The sequence below is a fragment of the Salvelinus sp. IW2-2015 genome, linkage group LG13 (genome assembly GCF_002910315.2).
Source record: "Salvelinus sp. IW2-2015 linkage group LG13, ASM291031v2, whole genome shotgun sequence".
Classification (NCBI taxonomy): Eukaryota; Metazoa; Chordata; class Actinopteri; order Salmoniformes; family Salmonidae; genus Salvelinus; species Salvelinus sp. IW2-2015.
Window position 1 is genome coordinate 49146135 of NC_036853.1, and position 4625 is coordinate 49150759.

Here is a 4625-nt window from a genome sequence, read left to right on the forward strand (position 1 = left end):
GACAGCTCGCATCCTGACAACCATACACACACCACAATATTGAACGAGGCGAAACGAGACATTTTCACAAGCAACTTCGAGTTCCAGAAGAAGACATTTCAATGCTGTTGAGGTCATGTCGTCCAATAACAACATAACACTCCTAAACTCAGAGAGTTAATGTGGAGACAGAGGCAGTAGGTTGGAAACGTGTACGTGGCCTGGGAAGTGTTGGGATAAAGGCTGGTTACCTCTGGTGTGTTGTGTTATTGAGATGTGTGCTCTTCTCTTTCTGCCTGCTGTTCTGTAGCTTCCGGCCAGAGCGCCTCGAGCATCTTTGAGGATTTCTCTCTCTGCTCCAGTTAACATTGACTCAAACACTTCCCGGGAAAAAACCCTCTCTGCTCTCTGCAAGACTCCTCTCCTCTCACCCGCAAACGAACCCCCAYGCAGAAGACTCATCTGCATATGCATATTTCACAAACTACAAAGGAGCCCAAATTTTCACTCAAATGAGTTGAATGAGAATAAGATGAAGGAAGTTTGGTTGAAGAAAGAAAGAAAAAGAAAGAAAACAGAGTTAAAACGCCTAGCTACCACCTGCTAAGTTGTATCATATTTTTGGGGGAGATATTTCAGCTGAATGTTGTGCGAGGGATTCAAAGGCGTTTCCCCGCTGTTCGATTGGACACGAATGCCTTTTCAAGCCTGGGAACATGAGAGGGTGGATTAACTTCATTTTTCATTTTTGTCGGCCATAAAAAGGGTCTGCTGGCGGGAGAGAAAGCCGCGAGGGGTCTCCATAAATAATAACACGACAGAGCCCACCCACCCCTGCAGAGAGTAGACAAGACACACCTGTGTGATGTAAGGGCAAGTGTGTGTGTGTGTGTCTCAAGCTTTATTAGTCGTGTGTACGGGATACACATGGTATACACCAGCGCTATTCAGCTCTTACCCCACGAGGTCCGAAACCTGCTGGTTTTCTGTTCTACCTGATAATTAATTGCATCCACCTGGTGTCCCAGGTCTAAATCAGTACCTGATTAGAGGGGAACAATGAAAAATRMAGTGGAACKGGCTTCGAGGTCCAATGAAATGCTTACTTGCAGGTTCCTTCTGGACAATGCAACAACAATAAGAAAYAATACAAGATAAGAATAGGAACATAGAGTCAAAGGCTCAGTAGAATAGAATAGACATTTTAGCATCAGTATAATAACGGGGACGGGCCAGTTTTGTCCGATATTTACACGTGTTTTTGGGCGAAGGGGGGGGGGGGGTAAGTGTTTCAATTGTGCGGTATTTAGCATCATAATAGGAGTCTGGTAGCAGCAGTTGTTGTGATGTGTGTGTAGATTGTCTGTATTGGTGTGGCATGTGTGGTGTGGCGTAGATTGTGTGTATGCTTGTTGGCGTGTGATGTGTGTTAAGGTACCGAAGAAACGAGCAGTGGTCAGTCAGTTCAAGTGTAATCAGACAGTCTGATGGCTTGTAAGATAGAAAGTGTCTCTGAGCCTGTTGGTATCAGACCCAAAAATGCTCCGTTAGCGCTGCCCGAACAGTGAAGTAAACAGCTCGTGGCCCGGGTTGTGTGGGGTCCTTGAATGATGCTGCGGGCCTTCCTCAGGCGACGTTTTCCAGTAGATGTCCTAGATGGTGAGAGCACGGTCCCAGTGCTCCGGGCCATCTGCACACCCACTGGAGGGCCTTGCGGTGTGGACCGGAGCAATTCCAGTGAGCCAGGAGTGATGCAACGATCATGGAGCTCTCACAGTGGTAGTATTTGGTGCAAGCGTGTGGTGTGTGTAAGAGAGAGAGTTGTGTCGTTTCACAAGAAGCGTGTGTGTGTGGAGGGTGTGTTCAAGGAGGTGTGTGTGTGAAAGGTTTGTGTCGGAGTGTGTGTGTGTGTGGTGTGTGTGGTGTGTGTGGGGAATAGAGTGTGTACGAGGTTGTGTGTGTGTGTGTGTGTGTGGTTTGTGTTTGAGTGAGAGAGTGTGTTTCGCAGAATGTGTGCGTGTTGAGGAGAGTGTTGTGTGTTCACGAGGTGTGGCTGGGTGGTGAGAGAGGTTTGTGTTGTCGTGCGGACAGAGAGGTGTGTGTGTGTGTGTGTGTGTGAGAGAAGAGAGTAAGAGTTGTGTTTCACAGAAGTGTGTGTGGTGTGTGTGTGAGTGAGATGTTTGTGTTTCACAGAGAGAGGTGTGTGGTTGGTGTGAGAGAAGAGAGTTTTGTGTTTCACAGAAGGTGTGCGTGTGTGTGTGTGAGAGAGAGTATTGTGTTTCACAGGAGGTGTTGTGGAGAGAGAGTTTGTGTTCACAGAGGGTGTTGTGTGTGAGAGAGAGAGTTTGTGTTTCACAGAGAGGTGTGTGTGTTGGAGAAAGAGAGTTGTGGTTTCACAAGAGATGTGTGTGTTGAGAGAGAGAGTTTGTGTTTCACAGAGAGGTGTGTGTGAGCTGTCCCTCCTATCCTCATCTCAGTCAGTCTCATACTTCTCTGAGAGCGAGAGAGACAGAGTGTAGTGTGTGTGTGTGTGTGTGTGTGTGTTTGTGAGAGGACATCACACCAGTTAAGTTGTGTTGTCTCGCTTGTCGTGATGTGTGTTTTGTCCTATATTTTTTATTTCATTACTTTTTTATCCCAGGCCCCCGTCCCCGCAGGAGGCCTTTTGCCTTTTGCCTTTTGGTAGGCCGTCATTGTAAATAAGAATTTGTTCATAACTGACTTGCCTAGTTAAATAAAGTTGAAATAAAATAAATAAAGCCAGCTCAGTATTGAGCTCTCTAGATTCAACATTGACACACGTCCCCAGAGCAGCTCGAACGCCTCCAGGTGCCAAGTCAACTCCACACTGACAGGCTGAGCACAGCGGCACTCTCAAAGTCCACATGGTCTGTAACACGCTGCGATGCTGTCTGTGTAAACGCAACACTGACAGAGTCTAGTTAGTACACACAGATATACGAATGAATGAAAGGAAAGATGGAATGAATGAATGAGTGAATGGGTGAATACTCACACTCTGGTAGTGGAGGGGACTGACAGGGCAGTAGGGTTTTGCAGCTGCATGATCACCATGACAAAACTGGAGTTGGCAGCATCATATCTGTAAACAACAACACTATCTTTCATTTGTCCGACAGCAGGGTAGGATGGAGTTATAGACATTGCGTAGCTTAATGTGTCTGTGTGTGTGTACTCTTACTTCAGGCCTATCTGGACCTGGGCAGACTCAGGAAGGACAGGCTCATCCTCCAGGTACACCGCCGGTTCATCAGACTCCATTGACCTACTAACATACACAGCAGGTTTTTCATTATTACCAATCAAAAAGAAGAGAGACAGAGAGAGAGAGACAGGAGAGAAACAGGAGGGAAGCGAGGACAGAGAGACAAGGAGAGAAACAGGAGGGAGCAGAGGAGAGAGACAGGAGAGAGACAGGAGGAGCAGAGGAGAGAGACACAGGAGAGCAGAACAGGAGGGAGCAGAGAGAGAGACAGGAGAGGAACAGGAGGGAGGCAGAGGAGAGAGACATGAGAGAGACAGGAGAGGAGCAGAGGAGAGAGACAGGAGAGACAGGAGAGAGACAGGAGAGAGACAGGAGGAGAGCAAGAAGAGAGAGAGACAGGAGAGAAAAGGAGGGAGCAGAGGAGAGAGACAAGAGAGAGACAGGAGAGAAAACAGAGGGAGCAGAGGAGAGAGACAGGAAGAGACAGGAGAGAGACAGGAGAGAGCGGAAGGAGAGAGACAAGGAGAGAGACAGGAGAGAGAACAGGAGGGAGCAGAGGAGAGAGACAGGAGAGACAGGAGAGAGAACAGCGGAGAGAGACAGGAGAGAGAGCAGAGGAGAGAGACAGGAGAGAGACAGGAGAGAAACAGGAGGGAGCAGAGAGAGAGACAGGAGAGAGACAGGAGAGAGACAGGAGAGAGAGCAGGAGAGAAACAGGAGAGAAACAGGAGGGAGCAGAGAGAGAGACAGGAGAGAGACAGGAGAGAGAACAGGAGAGAGACAGGAGAGAAACAGGAGGGAGCAGAGGAGAGAGACAGGAGAGAGACAGGAGGGAGCAGAGGAGAGAAGACAGGAGAGAGACAGGAGGGAGCAGAGGAGAGAGACAGGAGAGAGACAGGAGGGAGCAGAGGAGAGAGACATGAAGAGAGACAGGAGGGAGCAGAGGAGAGAGACAGGAGAGAGGCAGGAGGGAGCAGAGAGGAGAGAGACAGGAGGGAGACAGGAGAGGAGAGGAAGGGAGCAGAGGAGAGGAGGGAGAGAGACAGGAGGAGCAGAGGAGAGTGACAGGTGAGAGACAGGAGGGAGCAGATGAGAGAGACAGGAGGGAGCAGAGGGAGAGACAGGAGGGAGACAGACAGGAAGGAGCAGAGGAGAGTGACAAGGAGAGATGCAGGAGGGAGCAGAGGGGAGAGACAGGAGGGAGCAGGAGGAAGAAGACAGGAGGAGGCAGGAGGAGAGAGCGGAGGGGAAGCAGAGGAGAGAGAGCAGGAAGAGGACAGGGAGAGGGAGAGAGAGGAGGGAGCAGAGGAGAGAGAGACAGGAGGGAGCAGAGGAGAGAGACAGGAGGGAGCAGAGGAGAGAGACGGGAGGGAGCAGAGAGGAGAGAGCGCGGAGGGAAGCAGAGGAGAGGAGGGACACA

At 49.7% G+C, this 4625-nt stretch overlaps 1 pseudogene; it reads right to left on the bottom strand.

Moving 5' to 3' along the window:
• LOC111971321 (protein WWC2-like) overlaps positions 1-4625 on the bottom strand; it is a 49395-nt pseudogene that overhangs the window by 9403 nt on the left and 35367 nt on the right.